The sequence below is a fragment of the Podarcis erhardii genome (assembly GCF_964252035.2).
Source record: "Podarcis erhardii genome assembly, chromosome: 4".
NCBI lineage: Eukaryota > Metazoa > Chordata > Lepidosauria > Squamata > Lacertidae > Podarcis > Podarcis erhardii.
In genome coordinates, this window is record NC_138508.1 from 28,790,239 (window position 1) to 28,805,898 (window position 15,660).

General features: G+C 41.6%; 1 protein-coding gene and 1 long non-coding RNA gene across 2 annotated transcripts in view; one reads left to right on the forward strand and one right to left on the reverse strand.

Annotated features, from left to right (window-relative positions):
• FRY (FRY microtubule binding protein) overlaps positions 1 to 15,660 on the forward strand; it is a 189,171-nt gene that overhangs the window by 8,229 nt on the left and 165,282 nt on the right. Inside the window, exon 2 of the mRNA XM_081859986.1 lies at positions 9,322 to 9,510. The gene's annotated coding sequence lies outside the window, so the exon portion shown is untranslated. The remainder of the gene's footprint in view (positions 1 to 9,321; positions 9,511 to 15,660) is intronic.
• On the reverse strand, positions 5,199 to 5,763 carry LOC309341397. Its single transcript, XR_014156299.1, has 2 exons — positions 5,536 to 5,763; positions 5,199 to 5,435 (listed from the first exon to the last, which is right to left on the reverse strand). It is a non-coding gene; the product is annotated as an uncharacterized lncRNA (long non-coding RNA).

Consider the following 15,660-nt stretch of genomic DNA (forward strand, 5'->3'; position numbering starts at 1 on the left):
AGAGTGAAGAAACAGGTGCAGGAGGAGAGAGAGATCCATCAGGCTGGTGTAGAGTCAAGGGCTTCTACACCTCCTCTTCCTGCCCTCTCCTGCACCACTGTCTCCCAGGACCAGGAGAGGAATGAAGAGGGGTGAGCAGAAGCTGCAGCAACAGGATAGGGAAGATATATATGCTGAGGTCGGGGCGGGGCCTCTCTGTTGCTGCAACTGCCTCATTGGGTGCATGCCTAGGGGAACTTGAAAGGTGTAGGACTGGTGGACAGCCAGGAATTTTGTTGGGAGGGGAGGGTTTTTGTTGGGGGGCTCAGAACCAACGTGTTTGGTCAGTTAAGGATTTCCATTATTTTACTTGATCTGGGCAGGGGACAGCTGCCCTCCCTGGCTATGCCCATAGAGGACACGCCTTTTCCTGTTGTCAAAGGGTACCTTTGACAATAAAGAGTTACCTCACTCTGGACAGTCCTTGCCTGACAGCCCTGTGACAGAGGACTCAATGGTGGCGAGCACCCAGGAGGTGCTCAGTGGTGGTGCTTAGGGGGTGTACAATGGCAGCAACACCACCCTTGGGAGCCTTGCTGCCCTGAGACAACCCCCTCACCACATCTCATGGACCGGCCCTGACTGTTTTGGATTTCCATTACATTTAAGTATGAGTTTATTTGGTAGAATTTGTAACCGTCTGCTCATTGTCCCTTTGATCATTGTTAGTTCAGTGGATTCTGTCAGTATTATTAGATGTATTGGAAGGAATTTGTTATGAGGTTGTTGGTTTTGGTCACTCTCTTGAATGTATGTTTGCCATCTTTCTGAATTCTATGATTTTATTGTCTTTTAAAATAAAACAATAATAAAAGGGGGGGAGTGACAACTAGATTTCTTTGAAAAGCCATGTTAGGTTTCATTAAAATCTGTTTAAACACGCATTCAGCTTGAATTGTTACTATTGAAACAATGTGGGCAGGGGTGATTGTCTAATGGGTTTTGTATTTGAATATGAATAATGTCACAGGACCAATATAGTACTCTCTCTGCTTTTCATATTCTCAAGAGATCACTATTTTTAGCAGATTTTCTGTGGAAAAAATAATGATCTTTATTTTTGAAAGCCTGACTTGTTTTATGTTGCTCTCTGTTATTTTAGAACATACCTTGCTAAAAAAAGGCTTGAAACAAAATGTACCCAAAAGAAATAATGTACTTTATAAGCTCACACAAAAGCCGTTTGTAGGCACTGCAACTGCAAAAGGGTGTGATGATATTTACCAGGCTTGGACCACCTTGATATCTATGGAAGAAAGTGCTGTAAAGCTACTGGGAATGCCAAGCATAATATTTTGGTGAATTAGTATTCCAGATTTTTTTAAAAAAGGTTCTTATATTCAAAAGGCACCAGTCAAATGATATAAACAATAGAAAATACATAAATGACTTCATAACCTGGAGACTGCCGAGTGCCATTCACTCAGAACTAGGAACATGGTGAAGCAATCCATTCGTTGCAGGCTGAACTGCAATGTGAAGCAAGTCAGCCCACATCACACTATGGCAGTGTTTCCCAACCTTGTGCCTCCAGCTGTTTTTGAACTGCAACTCCCATCATCCCTGACTAGCAAGACCAGTGGCAAGGGATGATGGGAATTGTAGTCCCAAAACAGCTGGAGGCACAAGGTTGGGAAACACTGCACTATGGTTAATGTTAGTATTTCCATAGGCCTTGTCCACAGTCAAGCATTAATTAGCTGTTAATCCACTTTCCGCATCATTCACATTGGACCAGAGTAGTTCACACCTGTGCATATTTGAATCTGAATATGAGGAACAACTTTGGTCTTTACCGTTCATACCAGCACATGTTCCCTTTTGTGTTTGTCACTGCCAATTAAATACCAACTGAGTGTGTGGACAGATACCTTGTTTTTAACCACCCAAGAAGTGTGCAAAAGCACACAGTCAGGCATCACTAAGTTCTGAGCATACACATTTGCAATTTTCTGGTTTTGTGCAAATCTGAGGGATCAAACTATATAGGCCCCATCTGCACTATACATTTAAAGCAGTATTACACTACTTTAAAGAGACATGGCTTCCTGCAAAGAATACTGGGAACTATAGTATGTGAAAGGTGCTGAGAAATGTCAGTAGATTCCCTATTCCCCTCACAGAGCTACAATTCCATCCCTCTTCCTGGAAACTCAGGAATTGTAGCTCTCTGATGGGGAATAAGGGTCTCCTAACAACTCTCAGTGCTCTTAACCAAACCACAGTTCCCAGGATTCTTTGGAGGAAGCTGTGACTGTTTAAACTGGTATGATATTGCTTTAAATGTACAGAGCAAATACAGTGGTACCTTGGTTTTCAGACGCTTTGGAAATTGAATGGTCTTCTGGAACGGATTACCTACGTTCGAAAACCAAGGTACCACTGTATATGTATACATGTTCCTCTGGTTCAAGAGCTCACCAGAAATAGCTATGAGCATGGGCAGAAAAGAATGGAAAGCAATAGTAAATTCTCAGCACACACACTTTTCAGATTGCTGAGCAGTATGTGGTGTAGAAATTTCTAATATGTTTTACTTGTGTGGCTCTCTAGATTTGTGGAAATCTGAGGGATCAAAAGAATGTGTGTATGCTGGAAATAGTTACAAGCACAGCCGGAAAAGAAATGAAAGCATTAAGGAAAGAGTGGGAGTGGACAGGGGAATAGCAATAAGGTGACTATTGATCCACCCACTGAAAAAACACTGAAACAAATTGCCTGCAAGTCCAAGTGAAGCAGTTTGGAACAAAAATTTTCTCCAATTAATTTGATTCTAACCATGTCAGGAAAACCTGAATCTACATGGAGAAAGCATCAATATTGGTGCCGTTTGAGCATAATGTCATGTGGATGACACAAATAAAATGGGAATGCAAACAACTTACACAGTTCTCTGGGGTGGACAAGCCCTTAAACAGAGCTCTAGAATTAATATGTATACACTAGTTTATGTACATAAAGCACAAACATTTGTGTTTTAAAAATAACCCATCTGGCTGGGAGAATGTGAGAAACACACACACACACAATCACACACACAAAATCTATGCCCCCCCACCTCAGCTTCTGCTTCTTATATTCATTTTGTAGTGGCAAAACATTGCGGCTTCTCTGGTTTATTCTCCATCCTTTCTGTTACTAAGCAGTTGAGTGGTGCTGCTTGAGTTGTTAGGTTCACAGGCTGCCACAGCTGCGACCAATACATTAACCAGCTAAATAGTGCAGGAAATTATTTCTAGCACAACTGATGAGGAGAGTATTTATGTGGGTGCAGGAGATGCACGATCAGGATCTCCTTTGTTGTTTACTTCAAAGCAGTTGTGTGGGGATTCTAACATCACTGGAAAAAGCAATGATACAGAGGCAAGTGTATGAGGTTTTCACCCCATTCCATTTTCCAGATTAATACCTCTTTCTCTCTGAAGCTGCTTTGCGCTCCACGGAGGACCTTACCTTCCTCCGCCTCCATTGAGCCAGTTGGGAAATGCCATAGGGTGAAAAGGTTTAACCTCATCCCACCAGTGCCACTTCCCTAATCAAGTTAGCAACCTCCCACAGATGGTTCTAACTAAAGAAAAAGAATGCCAGGAACTTTGGCCACACTTCATGTTTAGTTTTGTCCCTGAGGCTGCTGTCTAGTATGTAGATCTTTCCAAGTATCTATTGCAGAATATGCATTTACTCTTCTGTTTAGATGTGTGTGTTTTCCTCATGAGAGAATGTGCTCTGCTAATTCACTGCATTTCAAAAATTTGCTTGTACATATTATGGTTTTTTTTTTTAAAAAAAAAGCTTGACTGGATGGACTTGGATTATAGTGTAAAGGTAAAGGTACCCCTGACCTTTAGGTCCAGTCATGGACAACTCTGGGGTTGTGGCTCTCATCTCGTTTTACTGGCCGAGGGAGCCGACGTTTGTCCACAGGCAGTTTTTCCGGGTCATGTGGCCACCATGACTAAGCCGTTTCTGGTGAAACCAAAGCAGCTCACGGAAACGCTGTTTACCTTCCTGCCGGAGTGGTACCTATTTATCTACTTGCACTTTGACGTGCTTTTGAACTGCTAGGTGGGCAGGAGCTGGAACTGAACAATGGGAGTTCACCCTGTCACGGAGATTTGAACTGCCAACCTTCTGATCGGCAAGCCCTAGGCTCTGTGGTTTTAGACCACAGTGCCACCTGCGTCCCTAAGGATCATAGTGTAGGGTTGCCCTATTTCAAAAAGCAAAAATCCAGACAGAAAGATTGTTTAGCTTTTTTGGGCAAAGTTGTTTGAGCTTTTTCTTGGCAAAATCTTGGGGGAGGGGAATGAAGTTTTTGAGCTATTTTTAAGGGAAATCACCAAAAATGACACAACGACATGTGTTGCCAGAATTCCTGGACGTTTCAGCAATTTCCGCCCAGTCACTGTTTCCGATGGCTGATTGCCAGCTATGCCAGGGAAATTCTGCATGTATGGCAACCTTAAGCTGGTGCCTATTAGGACCCGTAGGGCTGAATACAGGGTGACCAACAGCAGGTGTAGCCCGAGCCAATGACAGTTCTGCCTCCATCCTCCTCCCTGCAGAATTCTACAAGGGCAGCACTAAGACTAAAGTCAGGGTGGGGAGTGATGTGACAGCTAGCGATGCTCCTGAACTGCCTATAAGAAGGTCAGCGGATGAGGGCTGACTGTAGGCAGACTGATGTTGGTGGGGTGGTACCTCATTTGCCCTAACAGACCTGCCTCCACTGGTCTTGAACCAGGAAAACACAAGTTCAAATTCCCACTCAGCTATTGAAGCTCACTGAATGGCCTTGGCAAGTCACTAGGTCTCAACTCTACTTGGTTGGGTTGTCATGAAGAGAAAATTCAGAAAAGTGGTCCACAAGGGACCACAAGAGTCATCTAATCCAAATCCCTCAGTACAGGAATCTTTCACCCATGACCCAGAGATTAAGAGTCTCATGCTTTACCGACTGAGCTATCCCAGGTGTAGGATAGTTCATTTTTAGGATAAAATGGTACTGCAGCATGTACACCATCCTGAGGTCCCTGGAAGAAGGGTGAGATGGTATCGCGGGCTGTGTGTTAGCTTGTGAATGCTGCTCAATGTCCTCTGGGAACAGAAATTACTTCAACATGGAATGATTAACATGGATAAAAATTGGAGGCCCCTGGTGATGATCTGAGGGGTTCATGATTTATTATTGCGCATTCTTCAAGAGAATGTTCTGACATATTAAAACTGAATAGGCTCCAGCAGTCTCTGTGATTGCGCCAGATGGTAGTTTGAGGCTGAATCCGATGAATGTAGTCTGGCTTTTGGAAGGTGGTACGAGCTGTATTTAGCAATGGGCAATGGGAGAAGGTAGCAGGAGTCTTGTGAAAACAGCCATCTGGTGCATTGTCTTGATGCTGAGAGAGAATAAAGGGAGACAGTGAAGTGGAAGTGAGTGAAAATGCTGAGTTCTAACTGATAGAGGAGCAAAATACGATGTTAAGTGTGCATACTTACCTGGGAGTAGGCCCCATTGATCTTGCAGGGGCTTCATTCTGAATAGGCATTGTAAACTGGATTGTATATTTCTTTTAGATACTGCATGTCAAGAGCTATTTGGCAAACATGTAGCTTCTAGTCCATTGTTCCATTCACATACCAGTTTCTGTTGCGTTTCTGAATTAAGCTGCAAAAAGAGCCCAGGCTAATCTCGAGAGCACTTGATAAATGTGAAAAATAAAACTATGAGCACAGTATCTCATTAAAGACGAAAGACACCGAAGGGCAAGGTTCTGGATACACTGGTGTCTTTCACTCTTAGACATTCAATCATTGTGTATGGTGGAACTGTCTCTCTGCTATAAGGTCAACATTCATATCTCCTGAAAGTTTGAAAGAAAATACTAGACAACTGGCAATAGTGAGGTTTAACTACGAATAATGTATAGTTATAGTGGCATGAATCTACAGGAGACGTTGCGACAGCAAGAATCCCTTCGGAACCAAAATAGACACTTGGGTGCTAAGTATTAATAAAACTGTGGTTAGGTATTCACTGTTTCTTTGCAAAGGAGGAGGATAAGGATGAGAGCCAGAACAGGTGGAAAACTTTTGTCCCAGCAGAGAAGCAGTTGTGGCAGCAGGAACCTCTTCTGAATGGCAGTAAGACCTTTGCAGTTTAGTTAAGTATCTGTAAAATAGTAATGCTTGAGTGCCCACAGTATCTTTCCAAGAGAGGAGAATATGGAGAAAACCAGAACGTGGCCACGTCCCCGTGACCTCTCATTGGCCACACCCCTGTGATCTTTTAGTGGCACCAGCCATCATTGGCACCAAGTAGTATTAGAGCCTCCTAAGATCATTTATTTCAATAGGCACTAAACTCTGCCTAAAATTTTAGCTTTATGCAAACCAGTCAAAACTCTACTGCAAAGGGCCAGAAGATGGTGCCAGAGTAATGCTATCAAACTTAACATAGCCAAGCTATTGAAAATCACATTTTTATTTAATTGTTTTAATTGTGAATACTGCATTGGGAGTAACCCTGATCACCCATGCCATTTTCTTTCTTGATAAAATCTACCCTTTCCTTTACAGATGTTTTAAAGTGAAGGGACTTGTTTTACTTAAGTTAATTTTTGGTGTGTGTGAGAGAGACAGGCAGACAGAGAGACTTGCTAGATAAAGGGAATAACTACAACATTAGAATCTCAGATGCATTAAATTAAATGCAAAAGAGAATGTATCCATAATACTTTTTAACCTGACCTTCAACTCAAACACATTTCCTTCTGATACATCAATTTATTTTTTTTATATCTACCATAGCTTTTACTTTGTGATGGAGTAAATGGGCAGTTTCTGGTCATTAGTTACCACTTTTCCGTGCAGTAAATTCCATACATAGTTTGCATTGTGGCAGGAAGGCTTCTTTTATCTGTCCTGAATCAATTTAAGTGCTAGTATTATTAATAATTTTATTATTTATACCCCACCCATCTGGCTGGGTTTCCTCAGCCGCTCTTATAATAAAAATTCACTTTACACCTGCTGACACACGGGTGGCGCTGTGGGTAAAACCTCAGTGCCTAGGACTTGCCGATCGTATGGTCGGCGGTTCGAATCCCCGCGGCGGGGTGAGCTCCCATCGTTCGGTCCCAGCGCCTGCCCACCTAGCAGTTCAAAAGCACCCCTAAGTGCAAGTAGATAAATAGGTACCGCTTTATAGTGGGAAGGTAAATGGCGTTTCCGTGTGCTGCGCTGGTGCTGGCTCGCCAGAGCAGCTTCGTCACGCTGGCCACGTGACCCGGAAGTGTCTCCGGACAGTGCTGGCCCCCGGCCTCTTAAGTGAGATGGGCGCACAACCCTAGAGTTGGACACGACTGGCCCGTACGGGCAGGGGTACCTTTACCTTTACCTTTACATGTCATTATAGGAGGTGCCTCTGAGAATAAGCAGCATGATCAACATACACATTGAGATTAGTTGGAAATAAATAAGGGCATACAAATTCTGTGCAGTCTTCAGCCCCAGGACCTGGCTAGGGCCTTTTTTTGTTTTCCTTTTTGTTTCTCCAAAATCATCCATAATTTTTGTACTGCTGGTTTTAGCCTATTTGGTTTATCTTTAATCAAATGCTCCTAGGCCACCATGAGCATTTTAAATAAAATGGTCAGGTAATACATTTTTAAGATAGGTGTATAAAATGATAACATGTAAGTTAAGCACTCAGAAACACAGGAAGCTGCCTTATGCCAAGTCAGACCCTCAGTCCATCTAGCTTAGTGTTGTTGACACTGCCAGAGGCTCTCCAGGTTTTCAGAAGTTTTCCCTAGTCCCACCTGGAGCTGTGGGGGATTGAATCTGAGACCTTTTGCATGCGAAGCAGATGCTCTACTATAAGACTCTGCTGGTACCACTTGGCTCCCTGAGGCCTCCCCAGGCTCTTGTCTTTTATTGTCCCTTAGTTTATTGCAGTGCTTTTTTTCCAAGAAAAGTAGGTGCTGGAACTCAACATGAAGCTGTTACAGAAAGTTGCTGGGTGACTTGGGACAGCCCTGAACGAACAGATGCCAGTTTGACAACAGTCGCATTCACCATCCATGGAGGTGCTAAAAACTGCGGCAAGCTGTCTCCCTAGCTGGTTTGGAGGTTCCCCCTGGTTCTGGTACAGGTCAAATAAATGCGCCCCTGCTGCCCTCATTCTCTTAGATTCAAGAGGATGGCTAGGGCATTTTGGAAGGGCCTTTGCGCAAACTCATGTGCTTGCAGTAGTAGAGCTTAAAGCCCTCCGCTGCTGCTACACTGGAGGCGGATTGAAGAAGAGGAAATACGAATTGTTCCTGCCCTGTAGCTTGACCAATTGCAGCTAGGAGCAGCCAGGAGTCATAGATCTGAAAAAAAGTGTAGAATCACATATGCTGGCCAGCTTCCATATTGCCTTGAAAATGTTTGTTTTGGGTTTCTTGGAAGTATGTAAAGTCAAGAAGTGGGTAGAGGAATGCTGGACTCCTGTGTGCTTCAGCTGGCGGGGGGAGCACTAGTTTCTTGTAGCATAATAAAGACAAGTGGGAAGCCATCTTTATAAAGTGTTATATGTGTGTAAGTGGGGAGGAGTTGCCACAATGCCCTTTTCTTTTTCTAGCATTCTTACACTAATTGTGGCATGTAGGCTTTGCACTAGGTGTTAAAATTTTCTCCCCGCCCTTAAGGTGTGATGGGGTCTAGGAAAGGAGGTAGAAAGGAAGGAGCTAAAAGGAATTGTTGGACAGCTGGCTACTCGTTCTCATGCCATCTATTTGTGTTCTGGGAGGAAGGGATACTTTTTGACCCTTGGGATATAATTTTGATATCTGATCAAACTGAACACAGGCAGTCAAGTACCTTATCTATTATTTACATCAAATGGAAGAGAGTGACGTTTGCTATTGCTAATGGCAATGGACCCTGTGAAATGCCTCCGTGCGGTCTAATAAAAAAGTAGTGCTGCAGTGCCATTTAGAAAGATGATGATGAAATTTATGGACAATGTTTTTGCTCCACAAGAAAAGGTAACCATTGTTTACAAACTATGAAGTGCTATAGAACTAAGCAACTAATATAACATTGGTTACTTTGTATGCAGTGGTTTTGTTGTAAACCATAATCTGTGTTTAGAATACTCACAGACAATTATAGGGATTTATTGGTAAAGCGTGTGTCTGTTGGTTAAAGCTAAATGATGACTAGCTTTGAGAGGTGGCAGTAATATATTATACAGTAGTGTGGATGACCTAAGTTCATGCATACTGTTATTTTCCCTAGGTGATACAGATGGTTCACAAATGCAAAACAATACCTTTCGTCTCTAGGAAGCAAGCAAGGCAGCATCCATATCATAGGCAATTAACTTGGCTCTGCCTCTTCTACAAAACTATCTCACCTGTGTTTATGACAAGCATATCCCACAATTAATCTGATTAAAGAGACACTGAATGTGCTGATCAAGGCGAGGTAAGACTTAAACTCCTTGTTTTGGATTTATGATGTTTGTTTTTGCAATTTAAACATACAACTGGCTTATTGTATAATTTGCATTGCCATATTTTTCACATCTGACACATAATAAGCTTTCTGGTTTAAACAGACATGCATTCTTACTTGGTACTGTCCTAAGATTTCTATCCAAGTGCATTTTTTTGTGACCTGAAAATTTACACAGGAGCCTGAAATGCTATGTGAGGACATTATAGAGCATGATATACAGTACCGGTAACTATCAGGTGTTTATGGAGAAAGGAGTGTGTGTGGTACTACGCCTAAGTAGTTGTCATTCTAGTGCTACAGTCTATAGAAAAAAACATTTGTTCTAAAGCAAATTATGTTTGGATTTACCGGTATCTTGTTTGTTGTGGGCTGGGGGTGTACTCCCTGATTTCCATTATGTATTCTTTGACAGCTTTCCCTGGCCTGGTGCCCTCCAGATGTTCTGGACCACAACTCACATCAGTCCTGACCATTGGGCCTTCCTGACTGGGGCTGATGGGAGTTGGAGTCTAAAACATTTGGAGGGCATCAGGTTGGCTGAACTAGCTAATATCTAGAACAGATTTTATTGATTTATTTAGGTAGGCATTTATTTATTTATTTTGGTAGGCCGAACAACATTAATGGGTGGGCAGGATTGTAGGCTTAACAACCGCCTGATGTCACATGTGACATTTCCCCTTTCTCACACGGTTTGAAATCAAGCTGCAAAGCCCACACGGCTTTGCAGATGCTGATAACCAGCTGATCGCTGTGCTTGCCAAGACTTTGCAAGAGCTGCCATGATGCATGGTGCTTCCAGAAACACCAGGCTTTGCAGACACTGCTGATTCCCTCTGTATGTATGTAAATGCACTGAGATAAGTACAAGTCACTTTTTGTTCACCAAGCATTCCACTGGAATCAATTTACTACTTCTGAGCTTAAAATATTTGGCAAGTGAATGGGTAGTGCCGCAGGTTTCTTGAATGGTACCAGTAGAACTGAACAACCCCCCTAGAAATGAATTCCATGACTTTTTGCTCATTTTGATCTCTTCCAAAATTATTGGGTTTCATGGTTCCTTTCTCTGGCTTTCTGTTTTGCTTTGTGCCACAGATGCCTATTTCCTATTTTTCACTCCTTTGCCTAACATGTTCTTAAAACACATTATGCGGGGGAGGGGGCAGATTCCAGGAAGCCACACACAGAGCCTCTGAATATCTACATATTCTAAAGCAAATATTAACTGCTTTTACGTTATATTTTCAGAGTAATTTAGATGCAAGGTCCTGTGATATGGAAAGATAATGTGAAAAATAGGAATAGATTTCTTACTGATTAGTAATGGGTTATAAATTCCTAAACCTGTAGTATAATTCTCCAAACTGGATTGGCAACGTAATAAAAGGCTCTGCAATGTAAATAAAATAGGAAAATAAACCTGGTCAGACCATGTAACGTCACACCAAGCTTCATTTGTTCAAGATGAGGGGGGGGGACGGACACGTTCATCAAGATTTGAAGTGAACAACAGCTAGGTTTGACTTTCTTGCTATGTTCATTATTGTGGATCACATCTTGTTGCTTTGGTCTGTATAATACGCTGTATGAATAGGAAGTGATGCTTTGTTACTTAGTATTCTTTAATGTGTAGACCATGTAAGTTAAATGACATTTTGGACATACTTTAACTAGGAACTTTGTATTAACGGTCATGCTTTTGGCACCTCAACACTGCGATGTTTAAGCAACTCATGACTGAGGAGTTTTTCAAGGCAGGTATCAGTGCACTTATAAACATTTGTTTCATTTATAGATCTTCTTCATTTGTGAAGTTTTTTTCCAGCTGTGAGGGTTTTGAAGCAGCATAGTTCACTTTCTTTGAACGGAGTACACTCATTAGCAAGTCAAAAGTTGTAATCTCATGTAACAATCTCCCTTCCCGTGGGGCGATTTCAAAACAACGTCAGACCATGGTTTGTTTAAACTAGCCATGGTTTATTGTTACATGCAACTGTGGCCAGTCACTCGATTATGAAGTTACCATAGAGCAATCTACATAAAGCCTATTCTGGGATTTATATAGGACTAAACTACTCATTGCAATGATAGATAATATCTGTACCTTGTATTACAGTATATATAATTCATTTGTATTGTTTAAAATATGGCATTTCACTAAATCCTTCACACTACATTAGCTTTTACAGTTGCATGCTATGTTTCTTGGGTAGACCTGTCAGCAACTAGTGAAGCCTGACAAACAACATTACAAGTTACAAAGTCTCCCCCTCCCATTAATTAAATCCATGATTTCCCGAAATGAATATGATTATTAACAACAGCTTGTGAAACAATGCAAAATACAACTTTAAAAAGAATGGTATATCTTTTGTTCTGTGAGGGAGTAGATCTGGAAGTGAACTGCACTCCTCTGCCAGTTGGAATGTAGCCTATTTGGAAACTGCCTGTCAAATCATGGAATGCTTGCTAAATGAGGATGCTACATGTGCTGACAGCTTCAAGGAACTGAGCAAGGAGCAGTTCCAGCAAGTTTAGTGTTTAATTTGTTTACGCTTATTCTGTTGTATATACAAGAACCCCTGACTCCAGAGTTTCCATTGTGTTTCTGTTGCTGTCACAGCCAACTGATCAGATCAGCACATATGTACAGTACTACATTATGCAATGATACGTTGGACAGTTCTTCCAATGAAGGGATTTAGGAAGTGGAGTCTCTCAAGGATCAGTATTGGGAGCTGTGCTTTTTTAAACTTTCTCATAAACATTCTAGAGCAGGGTTTCTCCAAACTTGGGTCACCAGCTGTTTTTGGTCTACAACTCCCATCATCCCTAGCTGGCAGGACCAGTGGTCAGGGATGATGGGAACTGTAGTCCAAAAACAGCTAGAGACCCAAGTTTGGAAAAGCCTGATCTAGAGTAAGGGGGGTGAGAATGGAGGTAGGCAAGTTTATTGATGATGATAAATTGTTCGGGGTGGTTAAAAGCAAAAGGGAATGTGAAGAGCTCCAAAAAGACCTTTTGCACTGAGTGAGTGGCCAGTAAAGTTATGTAAGCTGGGGGGGGGGATATATTTTTAAAAAACTTTATTTCATATCTGCAGGAAGTGAAGTAACAGGGAACCAGGCAGAGGGCCTTCTCAGTATTGGTGCCCACCCTGTGGAATGCCCTCCCATCAGATGTCAAGGAAATAAACAACTATCCGACTTTTAGAAGACATCTGAAGGCAGTCCTGTTTAGGGAAGTTTTGAATGTTTGATGTTTTATTGTGCTTTTAATATTCTTTTGGTAGCCGCCCAGAGTGGCTGGGGAAACCCAGTCAGATGGGCGGGGTATAAATAATATTTTATTTTATTTATTTATTTATTATCAGATCTGAACTGGTGGTAACTGACCAGCAATGAGACCTTGGCTAATTTGGTGAAAAAGTTGATCCAGTGTACAGCAGCTGTAAAAGAGATGAATTTTGTCTTAGGGACCATTCAGAAAGGGATTGAAAATGAAGCCACCATTATAGAATGTATGGTGGGGCCACATTTGGAATATTGTGTACAGTTCTAGTCACCTCACCTCAAAAAAGATATTGTAGAGTTGGGAAAGGTTCAGGAAGGGGCAGCGAAAATGATCGAGGGGATGGAGAAGCTCCTCTAATTAGGAAAGGTTACAGTCTTTTGGGTTTTTAGCTTAAAGGGCAAGTAAAAGGCCAACAAAGGTCCGTATAGTAAAAGCTATGGTTTTCCCAGTAGTGATGTATGGAAGTGAGAGCTGGACCCTAAAAAAGGCTGATTGCCGAAGAATTGATGCTTTTGAATTCTGGTGCTGGAGGAGACTCTTGAGAGTCCCATGGACTGCAAGAAGATCAAACCTATCCATTCTTAAGGAAATCAGCCCTGAGTGCTCACTGGAAGGACAGATCCTGAAGCTGAGGCTCCAATACTTTGGCACCTCATGAGAAGGGAAGACTCCCTGGAAAATACCCCGATGTTTGGAAATATGGAGGGCACAAGGAGAAGGGGACGACAGAGGACGAGATGGTTGGACAGTGTTCTCGAAGCTACGAACATGAGTTTGACCAAACTGCGGGAGGCAGTGGAAGACAGGAGTGCCTGGCGTGCTCTGGTCCATGGGGTCGCGAAGAGTCGGAAACGACTAAACAACAACAAAAGGTGGCATGACAGAAGTGTCATGCATGGTGTTGGAGAGACTGGAAGAGAGAAAAGGATTTTTCTCTGTCTCATTCTCTGTAGGAATCCAATGAAACTGAATGTTGAAAGATTCAGGACAGGCAAAAGAAAGCACACATGGAATTCACTTCCACAAGAAGTAGTGATGGCCACCAACTTGGATGGCTTTGAAGGATGACAGGCAAATTCATGAAGGAAAAGACAGTCCATGACTACTAACCCTAAAGCCCATGTTCAACCTCCACTGGCAGAAGCACTGTGCTTCTGAATACCAGTTGCTGGAAGGGGCAGGAGAGAAGCTACATTCCCACAAGCATTGAGTTGGCGACTGTGAGAACAGGATGCTAGACTGGATGAAAATAATTAACTCAAAACTCACAGACCTATTGTGAAGATAAAGTGAAATAAAAACGTAGCATTGGGTCAATACTTCATTGTGTTTAGAGCAGGCCTATTTGAGTCATTGGAACTTAAGTTAATCATGACTCAATTAAGTGTCATTGATTTCAATAGGCGCCATTCAGCTACAGTGTCCTATCTACACAGTGGACTTCTGCTTAGACAAACAGGAGTTACCATACTTTGCTTTTCCCTGCAAAATCCTACAGATCCTAAAATCTGCTATGTAGGGATGGAGGATCTTTAAGAGCAGACAGCCAGGTGGGCTGTGGGGGACAGGAGAAAAAGGGGAAGTCCTGTTGTGTCCATGGCTGTGACATTGGATTTTAGCCACTGGATCTACTCTAGTCAATGCGCGGAATGTGTATCCAGCTCATCAGGATTGCTGTAAAACTTTTGAGTTAGTATTGCGGGGGTGGGGGTGGGGAAATCTGCAAAACGTGAACTGCTGGTTTACTTCTTTTTTCTTTTTATTTTGACAGAGTTGTAAGAGCATCAGTAGAATTATGTTAGCCGGTCAGTATCATGTGTGGTTCAAATGTGTAAGTGAAAACTAAATCCGAGCTTATATCTGTTTACTGCCTACAGGTATAATGAACAAAGTAATAGAATGAAAACCAAGTCTGAATGTTATTAAAGATTTTATGGAGGGTAATACTTTATTGTATTGTGATCAGATACTGCTAAGATGAGACAACATGCCCCTTAATTATTATTATTATTGCATTAGGTATTCTATTGGCACACTAATTAGTATCTAAGAATCCATTACTGAAACAACTGGATTTTCTATTTCCCAACCTGTAAAGGATTAATTGGTATTTTTTTTTGTAGCAGTAGGACAGATGGTCTAATCTCTTCACAGGAAAAAAAATGAGGAAAGAGGCCCTAGTATGGAAATGCCAAGTGAAGTATGGCAATGAATCAGTAATAATGTTGATAATAAACTGATGGCGATGAAGCGAAATGATTTTATTTTTTAAAAAGATGCTTCATCATTGTTAGTTCAGGTCATACAATATAAGATTTATATAATCTAGCACAGTACATTTGTTAGAATCATGGGAAACTACATGTTGACTATTTGCATATGTGATAAAATCAGGAAATTCTGCTGCACTCTTCATTTAATTTTTTGAAAAATAATAAAGAAACAAAAGATAGAGATAAGCTGTGTGATATTAGATCTCAGAGTACTGTATAGAGAACATTCATACTTATAATAATGTTTTGTTTTGGATTTTGCTTGATACAATTCCAATATGAGGAATGCAAGGTTGTGATATAAATGCAATAAATAAATAAATTATATAATAATAGAGAAACCAGTCCTTGCACATATTCACATTCTTGTTATGTATTTCTATTGTATATAGGGCATAAGATCCCAGAGGACCCTCTTCAAGATATTCTGAATTATTTATAAGTATGTGTTGGGCAGAAATTTAGACATACAGGGTGAAATTAAATGGCCTTAGCATAAATCATCGGGATTGTAAGATTGACCCAAAAGCACTGTAAGCATCAGCCA